Here is a 14,782-nt window from a genome sequence, read left to right on the forward strand (position 1 = left end):
GGCTTTTTTGTTTTGTTTTTGCTTTTGCATATTAACCATTCAAATAAGTGTGTAGTGTTATCTTATTCTCACTGTAATTTGCGTTTTCTTAGGAATAAGGATGTAAAGGCTTCTCTCAGCTTTTTACTTGTCATCAATATACTTTTGGTCATTTTTAAGTTGAAAAAAATAAATTACTGTTTTAATGGTTCTTTATATATTCTGGATATAAGTTCCTTATTATATATGTGGTGTGCAGTCATTTTTTCCCTAAGATTATAGCTTGTCTTTTTATTCTATATAAGTAAGTTTCACAGAGCAAAGTATTTAATTTTGATAAAGACCAGCCTTTTAATATTTTCAACCTAAGTTTGCATAAATATTGTGTATTTTCTTTAAGCAATGTTATAATTCTACACTTTGCATTTATGTATGTGATCAATTTTGAGTTAATATTTATGTGGGTTCTGACACGTGTGCTGTGGTTCATGTTTTCTTTCTTTTTCTTTCTTTCTTTTTTTTAGGTTTATTTATTTATTTTTGAGAGGGACAGAGAGAACACACCTGCGGGGGGCGGGGGGTGGGGGGGAAGGGACAGAGAGAGGGAGAGAGAGAATCCCAAGTAGGCTCTGCACTTTCAGGGTGGAGCCAGACATGGGGCTCGATCTCAGGAACCCTGCGATCATGACCTGTGCTGAAGTCAGCAGTCAGACGTTCAACCTACTGAGCCACCCAGGCGCCCCTGTGGTTCATGTTTTTAATCAATTTTATTTACATTTTCAAAGAACCAGCTTTTGCTTCTCCAGTTCTCTCTACTACTTTCCTATTTTAAATTCTACTCCTTTCTGCTCTAAGTTTTATTTTTGTAATCCTTTAGCTGCCTTTAGGTTTAATATGTATTTTTTTTTTCCTGCAGTCTCCTAAGACAGAGCTCAGGTTATTCATTTTCAGTCTTTCTTCTTTTTTTATTCTGTGCATTAGTGAAAAATAATTACCTTTAATCACTGCCTTGGTGAAATCCTACACATTTTAATAATTGTTTTCTTTTAATTTAGCTCAAAATTTTGTTTTTCTTAAAATTTATCTGTGAGTTCCTCTTTGTCCCATAGTTGCTTCTAAGTGGATATTAAATTTCTAAATATTTGCAGATTTTCCAGAAATCTTTCAATTATTAGGGTCTAATTTCATTTTATTATGAAAATGTATAATTCTTTTCATTTAAATGTATTCCCTTTTTAATTTAATAGCCTAAGGATATAGGGTAAATGCGTCTGCGTGGCGTTAGAGATGACTGTTCTTCCCGTTCACCAGCTTCTACTACTCTGGGGGTTGTCGGCAGTCAGGGGAGGGAGGGGTGAGCTTTCTCCTGACTCTTCAGGATTTTTCTGAGAGCCTGATGGGCTTCTGGAGGAAAGTACAATAAATAGGTGGGGACTTCATTACACCTGTGTCCCATGCTGGCCCTTCACTCTCCTGCTTGCCCAAACTCTGTCTTTAGCAATTTGTCAATCCTTCCTATCCAGTTTTCTAGAACATTCCCCAGGCTTTATGGCCTTTGGCACTTTCACCCAAGTAAGCAAATGCTCAATTTTGGTGTCTCACTGAAGTCTCAGGTTCAGGTCTTGATTTTAGTAGGGCAGCTGGCCTTTGTTTCTCAGTTTTCTTATGGGCTCACAAGAAATCTGTAATGTGCAGTCTTGTAAGGGAGTGGGGGAGGGACGTCTTTCCTGTTTTCTGTCTCTGAGCTGAAACCAAAATTGCTATTTTTTAATATCCTTTTGCATTGTGTTTTAATAATCTCCTCTAGTCGTTTTCCATTCATACTCCATAATAATTGAGAAAAGTGAACTGGAAAATGTTAAATCATAAAGGTTGAAATTAGATAATTTTCTTTATCGTCCAATCTTTAAATCCACAATTTTTGGGAAAGTGGATCAGACTATCAATTTCATTTCTGGAAAAGTGTTTAAGCACAGAAGGATGACGGCAAGAGAATGAGTTTCCTAACATCTGTTTTACTGCTATGAAATAATAAAATCATATTTTTTTTGGTATGTAAAAATATTCAACAGTTTTGGGCGCCTGGGTGGCTCAGTCGGTTAACCATCTGACTTGGACTCAGATCATGATATCGTGGTTCATAGGTTCAAGCCCCACCTCGGGCTCTGTGCTGATGGCTCAGAGCCTGGAGCCTGTGTTGGATTCTGTGTGTGTGTGTGTCTCTTTCTCTCTGTACCTCCCCTGCCCGCATGCTGTTTCTCTCTAAAATAAATGAACATAAAAAAAAAATTTCAACAATGTAAATGATCCAAATTTCATCACAGAAGTATTTTCTGGTAAACTGACTTAGAAATTTTTTCTTGAATGACATAAATAGGATTATTTCTTTCATCAGGTGAGCAACAAAAGAAACAAAGCTCCAAGTACCCCAAGACTAAGACACCTAGGATAACATTGTAAAGCTGTTGACTGCAATACATCCAATTGCTTGAGAAAATTATTGAAAGTTCTTTGCTTCTAACATAGGATAATAATCCTATTGTTAATAATTACTCTGTTCATGATGAGGTCCTGACTTTTTGCTTTACTTTTTTTTTCATTGTTTTTGAGTACAAATCTATTCATGATGAATGATGCCATAAATATTGTATGTTCCATATCTTTGCAAATGCTAGATCTTGTGTTTCTATTTCATAACAAATCTGATATTGTTGGCATTTTGACTGGAATTCTTTCTCCTCTAAATTATTTAGCAAATCTATATCCATATATACATGTTCTGTAGATTTGGGGATAATGACTTTTATTCTGCTATTTTAACATAAAATACCATAGTAAACTCATGTTTATTACAATAGATTCTCATTTATTATATTGTCTTTTAATAAAGAGAACTCTTAAAAATCCCTCAATGACTATATTTAGGTTAAAATCTAAACTACTTATAGTGACCTTTCAAACCCTACATGATTAAGACTCTACTAATGTCATTTTGTACCCTATTTATTCTTCCCCATTGGGACTCAGTGTTCTATCTTGGAACATACCACACTTATCTTGGGATACCAGCCAATTGATAATTTACATTGCAGTGTCAGATTTTGAAATTAATCATGCTTAGTTATATCAGTATCAGTACAAGAGATTAGATATTTTTCTTTTCTTTCTTCTTTCTTTCTCTCTCTCTCTCTCTAAGGAGAGAGAGAGAGAGAGAGAGAGAGAGAGAGAGAGAGAAGGGCAGAGGGAGAGAAAGAGAGAGCAACTTAAGCAGGGCTCACCCAGGGCAGAGCCCTATGTCTGAAGCAGAGCTCAGTCCCAGGATGGTGAGATGAACTGAACCGAAATCAAGAGTTGGTCACTTAAACAACTGAACCACCCAGGTACCCCAGAGATTAGACATTTTGAAGGGCATATAAAATATATAAGGATTAGTGTAAGTCAGGAGAGAGTTAAAGAAGGAAACCAAAGGAAATCTTTAAAATGTTTATAGAGGGCCACCTGGGTGGCTCAGTTGGTTAAGCATCTAACTTTGGCTCAGGTCATGATCTTATGGTTCGTGAGTTCAAGCCCTGCATCAGGCTCTGTGCTGACAGGTTCTATGTCTCCCTCTCTATTTGCCTTCTCTGCTTACATTCTGTCTTTCTCAAAAATAAATAAACATCAGAAAACAATTTAAAAATAAATAAAACTTCTCTAGAGATAAGCTCTCATCTTCCAGGTGGTCTTCATTTTACTTGTCTTAGTTAATCATGATCTCTGAAAGAACTCCAGAGGCATTTGTCAAATACCTCCCAAATTATGGAAGAACATGTAGGGTTCAGTGTTCCTATTTCTTAAGGCCAAGAACCTTTCACCAAAATTATTAAAGGGAGGGAGTATATGGAATATATAGACTATAGGAATGTTTGTTCTCACCAAACATCATTGTGAATATTGCTATACTTAGATTTGGGGGATCAAAGCTGTTAGCCTTACTTATAACTTTCCCCCATTGCTGCTCATTTGACAACTGAAATTTAAATATTTTGTGTAATTGCCAACATTTCCAGTGAGAAAGCATTTATAGCAAATATGTTCACTCATTCCCTTGAAGTTTTACACCACCATGAGCCTGATGGACTATTGATCAGTTTACTGTGGTTGCCAAAATCTTTCTGCTAGAGCAATTTCCTGTAATTGCACTTGTACAAAAAAGCTGGTGACATTCGGGGAAAAGAGTGAGAATTAAATAGATAAAACATTTTGAGGAGCTAAGTATTCCTGGGGACTTGATTATTATTAGGCTGATAGCATTGAAATGAGATATTGTTTCTTGGCTAAAACAATGAAGCCTTTTTATTATAAGCTTGTTTGTGAAGGTAGACACTGTTAATAAAATAATAATAATAATAATAATAATAATAATAATAACAACAACATATTTTGAGTGAAAAATCAAGGTTTATTTACCTTTGGCTCCTTATGCTCATGATACTGTCCCCACTCTTGATTGAGCAGCTAAGAATCTCTATAAATACTGTGTAGACAATGATATAGTTGAAAATAAAGAATCTATTTTTTAATACTAAGTTCTAAAATAGAACATTACAATACATAAAGGAAAAACTCTACCTAAAAAGAGCTTTCAACTCCAAGGTCTAATTTTATCAAATAATTATTTTAATCATATAAGCTAAGAATTTTGAGAAAAAAAATTACAGAAATTTAGGATATAGAAAAAAGGATAATGTAGAATTTTGTAAAGAAAGAAATACCATCTGAAAAGAGGATTAAATTTCCTCCAGTCAATGAGAATTGGATGAAATTTAACATGAACTGAAATGTGGGCATGGAATTTTTAGTGCTAGAGTCAAGGAGGAGAAGGGGGGAAAAAAAAAGAAAAAGAACCATCCACTTATATTTTGGAATCCCAGAATACAGAAATTATTGCCTAGCTTCCAAAGATAGCCTCTAGGAAGATTGCCAGTGTCCTAGAAAGATCCACATGCCTCACAATAGCAGTGACTGAGCTGAGATTGTAAATAATGGGCCTGAGGGGTTGTCAGAATTTCCTGGTCCCTCAGTAGGAATATGAACATATCTGCAAATGTGCCAGTAGACCTGGAAAGGGTTTGGCGACAGGATTAGCAGGATATTTAGTGAATGCTTAAGATAATGGAGCTAGAGAATATGAGGATATTTAGATGTGCATATTTAGATGTGTATGCAGTGTGATACATGACTCTTCTGATTATCTGTTTTGGGCAAAGTTATAACTTAAGACAACATTATTTACTCTGTCCACAAATCTGCAACCTGGGAAACGCTCAGGTGGCATCTCTTTTCTATTTCACATAGTGACAGCCAAGGTGGCTCAAGTGGGGCTACAAGAGCTACTGTCAGTATGGCTCCCACATGGCACATTGATGCTGCTTCTTGACCAGTGGCTCAGCTTAGACGATCAGCTAGATGACTCATTTTTCTTTCCTTCTGGAGCTTTCTACTGAGTTGCTTGGGCGTGGGCTTCCTCCAGTGGAATGATAGCGGTTCTAAGGAAGAGCGTTCCAAAGTTTTAAGTGAAAGCTACAAATCTTCTTATAACTTAGCCTCAGAAGTCCCATATATCACTCTACACCATCCTATTGGTCACATAAGTCACTCAGGCCAGCCCAAGTCAAGATGAGTAGAATTTGATTCCAACGCTTGGTGAAAAGAGTAGCAAACACTGGTGGCCGTCTTTAATCTACCACAGTTTACTCTCTGGCCACAAAAAAGCGTATTACTTCCATCTGCAAATACAGTCACCCTCCCCAAAGCCTTGACAAAGGCTCATCCTATTTTTGCATTGGTGTGAAGGCCAGGATCTTGTCATGTAAATCAGGTTTACATAAAGCTAAGACTGCACGGTTACTGTCCTTTAAGTACTATTAATCCCCTTGATCCATCTATTCTACGAAATCAAAAAATAAGTTTTACTTTAAAAGCTTCTAATGTAAACCTCCAAATGAGTAACATATACTCTTCTCCAAAGTCAAAGTTTAGGTTGGTAAAGTTTAGAGAAACAATAAAGATATCTTATCATCAGAATCTACAAAAGTCAATATCAGGTTCTAAGAGTACATTGTATTTTATTCTATTATCTCCACATAAAAATAAAGATCTCTTCCTCTTTAAATACCACGAAGGTTATCAGTGAGGTGAGTTGGTGATGTCTGCGTTTATGTGTGATATGTGTTTATTCCATGGGTTTTATGTTTGTGTACATGTGCACAATGTATGCAGTTTGTTCCTCTTAAGGATCAGAGTTTGAATATCCATTAATGCATTTCAAACATGCCTAAGTACAAAAACTTTTGTTAGTTTAATTTAAGGAATTTTCTTACTGTAAATATCTGGATCCTGTTAACAAGGGCAGAGCTTGACCCCAACAAATCTGTCTTAGTCTTCCTAAGATTTTACTGTCACTTTTTTAAAGCAATGCCATTTGCATTCTAACATTGTCATAGAAATAAGTTTTCAGTGCACTCCAGGCACACTTGTAAATCATTCTTTCAGACACTTTCTTCTCCTTCCACACATTTATCTACAGGCCTTTCATTCTCTTGCAGTTTATTCTTGCCAATATCATGGATTAAAATCTTTCACCCAGCTGGACACACTGACCTTTGTATTTGCATCTGTTTGAACTAAAACTTCTGTTAATTAAGAGATTTTTACCAATTAGTTACATTCATATTTAGTCTATCACTGTGTAATGACTACAGAATTTGCAGGACTTAGATAAATGTATGCAAATTAAACCTGAGGTTTACCTGGCTTTGTTCAAATTTGTTTAAACAATTGAGTTCTTCCAGGGAAATTATTCACAATTGACAGTTATAAAAAGATAAGATCTAATATTTCAGGATTATTAACAAACTTGAGAATGTTATCACCTAAAAATAAATTTAAAAAATGTTTGGTCAAGTTGTTGTGCAATTCTTGATATGGTAACTTAGTTCAGCACTGAAATTTTGATTCTAACTTCAGCTATCTTAAAATTGTAAATAATAAGTAATTCTATTGGGTGTCACAGTCACTGTTTCAAAGTTACTGTGAGATGAATTTTAGATCCTATGGCCCCAGACTTTAATTTTTTGAGTATATAAAGAAAATGTAATTCACAGGCTACACAAATAGGCAGATAAAGTGTTTAAAAATTAATGCCTAATGAATGCTGTTTTAAAGACTTGAGAGTGAATAGAAAGATTCTTTAAAAAATATAGAATTGTTTTGTTCTATTTATACATTTATTTTTAATTTTTTTAATTTTTAATTTTTAATATAATTTATTGTCAAATTGGTTTCCATACAACGCCCAGTGCTTATCCCAATAAGCTTTTAATTATTTTAAAATTTATTTATTTTTGAGAGAGAGACAGAGAGACAGAGAGGCAGAGTGCAGGCAGGGAAGGGGCAGAGAGAGAGGTGGAGACACAGAATCAGAAGCAGGCTCCAGGCTCTGAGCTGTCAGCACAGAGCCCGATGCAGACCTTGAACCCACGGACTGTGAGATCATGACCTGAGCCGGAGTCAGATGCCTAACTGACTGAGCCACCCAGGCGCCCCTAGGATACTTGTTTTAAAGGGACTAGAGCTTTATAGCATCTCTCTCATATTTGTTCCATTAAAATGAAATGATATTTAACATTTAACTTGTTCTTTTTAATTTTGAAGTTTCTTTGAGGATATACTTATATCTGCCAAAAGAGAGTAATAGTGATATAATTTTGGTAGGTATCATATGTTAACACAATTACTTAATTTAAGAAAACATACTAAAAATATAAAACTTTTTTTTTTTTGCTGAACAGTGTAATAATGTATGAACAAACTACTAATGACTGTACAGTTTTCACAGGCATGCTTGTGAGAAAGATGTCATCTTTTAATACCATCTAGAGTACGTTCTGTTTCACAGTCTTTATCAACATCATACCTGACCGTTTGCCACCTCCTCTCCTCCTTCTCCCCCATAGTTGCTCCTCTATTCAGTTCCCTGGGATAAAAAAAGTGATTTATTGGTAGATCCTTTGCAGTTAACTTATTTTTTTAATGTTTACTTGTGTATTTTTGAGAGAGAGACAGAGTACCCACACAAGTAGGGGAGGGGCAGAGAGAGAGAGAGGGAGAGAATCCCAAGCATTCTCGATGCCCAGCGCTGAGCCCAATGCAGTGCTCCATCTCACTAGCTATAAGATCATGATCTAAGCCTAAATCAAGAGCCAGATGCTCAACACACTGAGCCACCTAGCTGCCGCTGTAGTTAATTTGAATACTTAAAAGCAACACCTCTGTCTATAAATGAAGCAAAAGAACATAATCTTCAGCTATGTGTCTGTGTTGTGTTCACATATGTATAAAATTGTAATGTATATGCAAAAATATAGAATAAAATGAAAGCACTATGCATTACTAACTTTCGTATACTTTAATTTTGTTTTTGTTTTTGCCAATTTAAATTGGTTACCTTTTGTGGTAAGACACAGTATGTAACTTATTTTATTCAGCTTCTCTGCTGTTGAATTGAATATTTATTTGCTTCTGGTAATGCATATATTTGTATCAATATTGAAATCTGATAGAAGTGTATATGAATGCATCTTTTCATCTTGACTTATTAACTATGACTATTGTCCTATTTGTTTTCAATTTTAATGGAATATTTTTCATATGATAAAAATGAAATATATGCATTGAAATATATCCATTTTAATGTCACTGCCACTGGTGATTTATAACATAATATTAATGTCATTTCTATCTATACGTCATGTATATCTGAATATAATGGTCATCATAGGTTATATATGATTGTATATACTTTTTAATATAAATATGCATCAGAGTCATTTTCTAGAAAATAATTCATAAATATAATTCTTGCTAATTTTATACTTCTTTCAGAACATGAAAAATTTATTCAGGTGGGTCAGTAACTTGTCCAGTATCTTATGGTGGTGACATAGTAGAACATGTATTAATGCTCAAGTCTTTTGATTAGAATGTTGTTTTGTTTTTTTTCACAACATAATTTCAATTTCCTCAAAAACACAATCACTTCCAGTCATAAAAATGTAGTGAAAACTAGCCATATGTGAAAGAGAGAATTACATGGGTGTCCATGATATCAAACTCATTTAATCTACCAATGAGAGGTGGATCACCTGGGTGGCTCAGTCAGTTAAACATCTGACTTCTGTTTAGGTCATGATCTCGCAGTCTGTGAGTTCGAGCCCCACGTAGTGCTCTGTGCTGACAGCTCTGAGCCTGGAGCCTGCTTCAGATTCGGTGCCTCCCTCTCTCTGCCCCTTCATGGCTCGTGTTCTATCTCTCTCTCAAAAATAAACATTTAAGAATATTTAAAAAATCTATAGGGTCCCCTGACAGTTGGCTCAGGACATGATCTCCCATGATCTCATGGGAGTTCGAGCCCTGCATTGGGCTCTGTGCTGACAGCTCAGGCCTGGAGCCTGCTTCGGATTCTGTCTCCCTCTCTTGTCTGCTCCTCCCCCACTCATGCTCGCTCTCTCTCTCTCTCTCTCGCATTCAAAAATAAATAAACATTAAAAAATTAAAATAAAACAATAGAAATCTATCAATGTGAGTAAATTATGTAATATTTAATAAGATCAAAAAAGTGTTTGTATATGGAAATATGTAAGAAATGCTTATCTGAGAAAAATTTGATCACAGCTTTGTTGTAAAAATACCTCCCTTCCAAAATGTTCAGTGTCCAATTGACAAAGAAAACACAAAATCATACTCTTGAGAAATTCTAGATATCAGTATAAATTGTTGCAATTAAAGTGATGGTAAAATGGGTTTCAGTGACAGCTCTTCTTAATGAAACGTTAGCCATATAATCATAAATCAGAAAAAGAAGTTAAAAACATCGTTTTAGGAATGCAAATCATGTATAGAACGGAAGTAAGTAAAGTAATGATTTTTGGCAACAGAATATATAAAAAAAATAATGTGTTTTTTTCCTCACCTACAATCTGAACAACCATTAATAGCATAGGTAGATGGGCAAACCAGCGAGAATCCTCATTAGAGAACAAAGATGTGTCATTCTCATTCTGTGTTCCACTGTCACCTGTAGTTGTCAAACAGGAAGATTCAAAATGGGGACAAATGGAGACCATGTCTTCTTACCCTCGCTTCTCCTTTTTTGCTAGAGAAAATGCTCTGAGCTGGCTTATTTGAAATTTGAAAAAAGAATAAGCAAAGGAGAATTCGAACATTTAGAAGCCTACACACATACATGCAACACAAGCACATACAGCCTGAGACAAAAAAAGAAAGGGTCTGGTAATAAGAACCACTTATCTCACCTGAAGTCTGCTGGTTACAGACTTGCATACATCCAGAATTGGGGGCTGAGTTCAGATGCCATGAATTCCATGTGAAAATAATCCAGCGTGCTTAAACTTTATCCCAAGTCCCTCTCACAAAGGGCATCATAGGCATGTGAATACAGCGTTGACTATATTTTAAGTCCTGGGAGCCCAGCTGAAGTACAATTCAGCAGCTTGTTAAACAGATGTGTTCTCTTCCTGTTACACTACATGAAAGCCTGAGTGGTGGGGAAGTTCAAGTAGAAGTCTTTGTGATTCTCCTTTCCTTGGAAAATAAAAAGCTAAGTGGCATCCATGAGGATATGGCACGGATTAGTGTTGCCAGAAAATCCTCTAAAGATTAAGGGTGTATATTTCAAATTTATTACTGTAAGAATAGCCTGTCTGCCAATGAAAAACAATGATCTAAGATTTTGACAACAGGATTGCTTGGAGCCTCCAATCAAACAAACTCTTGTTGATGGTCTCTCTTTGTTAGAGCAAATCATTTGACCTCTGGCATCTGTAAATATCCATTGTTAAAGAAAACACCAACTCTTCACCAGGCATTAGACCATTACTTTTGAAAATATTGAAACAACTAAACATGCAGTTCTATAAATAAGCACCATTTAGGTTGAGTTTCACTTTATCAATCACTATGCCAAATAGTCATATAATAATTTAATCCAAACCACACACACAAAAAAAACATTTTAAAGTAATCTATAAGGAACTGTATCTCAGTGAAGTTAAACAACTTAAAAACGTGTTACAGATAATAGACAGGTAAGTTTTCAATCCCATGTCTCTATGGGCATGGTGCAATATTAAAAAAAAAAATTACATTGTAAAGATACTAAGGCCCAAAAGACAAATTTGTAAGAAAGGTAAACTTTAACAAGATGAAGACAAAATTAAATACACAACAAATTCTTTAGATAAGAATTAACATATTTACTAATACAACTTAGACAACTTTAAAAATGGATAAAGCAAGTCAAATTATTTCATTAAAGGAATCCTCTGTGCTAAACCTTGGGATTCTTGGCAAAAAAGGCTATAGGTTGGAAAGTTAACATCAGGAAAGAAAAATAAGACTAATGGGGCTCTCTGTCCTCTCACAGTGTAACTTCAACTTGTGTTATATCCTTCCAGAACTTCTGTGAGACTAGGCAGACTGTGAAAGAAGTCTGTGTCTGAGATATGCCTCCAGTGTATGCAAAAGGAATGGATGAACAGTCTCTGTGCTTAACATTCTCAAATTTATAACTCATCATCACATTGAAATTAGCACAAAATTCTAAAATGGAATATTTTACTATTTAATAATGAATTCTTTAATTAAATTATTTGTCTTGCAATGGTCTAAGATAGCATTCTTTCCATAGAGGAAAAAAAGTCAACCATGCCATTTGCTTAGAAACAATATGATTATAAAAACAGGCTTATAAAAATCACTTTAAAGTTTTTTTTTTCTTTCAATTTTTAGTTAGGTAATTTTCTTTGAATTTATGTAATTTTCTTTGTCTTTAAGCTTAGGAATTCACAATAATACATGTGTTCTTAATTGGCAGCCTGCAGTTTAATTATATCAATATAATAAACCATTCCCTAAGGTGTCTTTTTGTTTATTTTGTTCTAAAATATGTATGAGCTTTCAAAGTTAATATTTGGATTAAACTTAACTGATAATTAAATGATCAGAATCAGTATTACTACATGCAATAACATAAACCACTTTGTTCCCTAACTGCAAACAGATTATGAGACCAATTCAAGCCGCATAGATTTTATGAACTATTCAGTATTTTCATCAAGGCATTATAGCTTTTTTTTTATATAACAAACACATTGTTAACTGATGGGAAAAGCATTATGAAGTCAGGATTTTATATGTCTGTTATAAAATAGTTAGCATTTATAATCATCAGTAATGAAAAGTTGTAATAACTACCTCCTAAGAATTTGTTGACCTCCTAAGTAAATTATTGCAGAAAGTATCATTTTTCAAACATTAAATTATATGACCACATCTACCATTTATTTTTAGGTACGTCTGAGAGTCAGGGAATTTTCATTTAATCCTCTATTTGGAGAGTTATTTCAAAAAGCACAGAGTATGGTAATATAAGACTTTTACACTTTTATCATCGAACTAGGTACTAGGAAAAATGAGTTTTTGAAATGTAAAATCATTTTGAAAAAGCTGTTATACAAAATGAGAGCATAAACTTAACACTTTAAAGAAAGATCTACAAGGTTAAACATAAAACAGTTGAAGGCACATGCATATTTCAAAAGCACTGGGAGAAAGAAGGACATTAAAATTTACCGAAAGCCAATAAGACGCCAAACACTGTGGATACCAGCTCTATGATCTGGTTTAATTCACATAAACACCTTTCATAGTAGGTTCAGTGTACCATCATTGTAGGAAAGGAGCCTTAGAAGCTTATGTAATTGGCTTAGATCCACAAATACAATAGAATTAGACCCAGATATTGACACAGGTATGTCTGTTTCCAACATTAATAATCTTTGCATTCTAAAAAATAAAAAAAAATAAAAACAATTGGTTGAGAGTACAGCTCTGGAGCTAGATTGTCTGAATCCATTTTTTTTTTCTTTTAATCTGCTTCCTATTAGTCCTATAACTTGGGAGAACTGCCTAACACTCAGTTTCCAACCTTTGCATTGGGTATAATGTATGACTATTATGATCTCTTAACTTAGGGTGACATACACATAGTAAATACTCAATGATTATCAACCACAATTCCTTTCATTCAAGATCTAATAGCTCCTGACTGGCAAAGTAGGGACAAAAATTCTGGTCCTCACCCTTAGTCCAACATTGTGCTCAGTCACCTAGATACTATTTTGCAAAACAAAGTACATTAATATTTTATAACACTGTATTATGTATATGGTCTGCTCTGAGGATGTTAAGTTACTTACATAAATTTGACAATGTGTAGTGATTCTAGAAGCAATGAACCCTCACCAAAATAACTGTACCCTTTAATACGTTAACCTGCCACAATTGCATGGATGCTGACAAAGATGAGAGACTTTGGGGTCAGAGATGAAAACTGTATTAGTCATAGCATAGCAAGCAACAGGCACATCAGAGTACTTGTGCCCAATTCCCCTGTTCCATGAGGCAACATGATGAATCTAGATGGATGCTTGATGTGCAGCAGGCAGTCTCACAGTCAAGGAACCCAACGCCTAAGGGACCTGAGTTCTACAGCAAACGGTAAGAACACCCTTTTCTTTGCCAGGAGAGCAACCAGGTGCAGGCAGGAACCCCTACTCCATTTCTGCATTGTTAATCTTCTTTTCAAAATTTCCAGCAGCAAAAAATGATCCTGAGAACTGTTCTGGAATTTGGTTTGCATTATCTCCCTGTCTCTATATGGAATAATATATTATCCAACCAGTAAGACCAAATCAATGGAAACAATTTTATCTTTGAAATAGCTTCTGAGAGATCAAGGTGAAATGGGTGTCTTTTGGTATTCTTGACAAGCCCCTGTCAACCACACCCAAGTTTATATTAATGAGATGATTTTTGGACAGCCCCTAGATAATCACAGGGTAGTGGCTCATTGCCAAGGACCCAACCTTGTGGTTTGAGAATTGAATCATTCAGCCCCACTCTCCTACCTCGGGGAGGGGAGAGGGTGCTGGGCTTAAATTAATCCCAATTGCCAATGGTTGGCTCAACCATGAGGATGTAATGAAGCCTCCATAAAACCCCAAAAGAATAGGTTTTGGAGAGGAGTTTCTGAGTTGGTGAAGAGGGGTACACCTATGTGCTGGGAGAGTGGCCAACCTCAAATTCTGTGGGGGACAGAGTCTATCGTGTTCAGAATCCTTCTACACCTGATCCTATGTATCTCTTCATCTGACTGTTGATTCATAGCCTTTGTGATAAACTAGTAATCTAGCAAGTAAATCATTTCCCTTAGTTCTGTGAGCTGTTCTAGCAAATAATTGAACCTGACAAAGGTCATGCCAACCTTTGGTTTATATGTGGTTGGTCAGAAAGAAACACAGCTGACCACATGGACTTGTGATTACCATCCGAAGTGAGGGCAGTATTGTGGGACTGAGCCCTTTATTCCAAACAGTATGATAAAATATATAATTGGTTAACAAATATCCACTCTTCCCTCTGTATCTTCATGGGGAGAGTATACTAATTCTCCCCATTAATGTCTGGCTTCAAATGGTCCTCGGAGTGTAGCTAAGAAGAAATAGGGATCTCAGTCCTATAACTACAAGAAAGCGAATTCTGCCAGTAATCTGATCAAGAATCAGATTTTCCCACTAGGGAGACACACAGCCTTACCAGCACCTCGGTTTTATGCCCGGAAGACCGGTGCTAGACTGCTGATACACAAAACTGTAAGATAACAACTTCATGTTGTTTTAAG

The sequence above is a fragment of the Felis catus genome, chromosome D3, assembly GCF_018350175.1.
Source record: "Felis catus isolate Fca126 chromosome D3, F.catus_Fca126_mat1.0, whole genome shotgun sequence".
Classification (NCBI taxonomy): Eukaryota; Metazoa; Chordata; class Mammalia; order Carnivora; family Felidae; genus Felis; species Felis catus.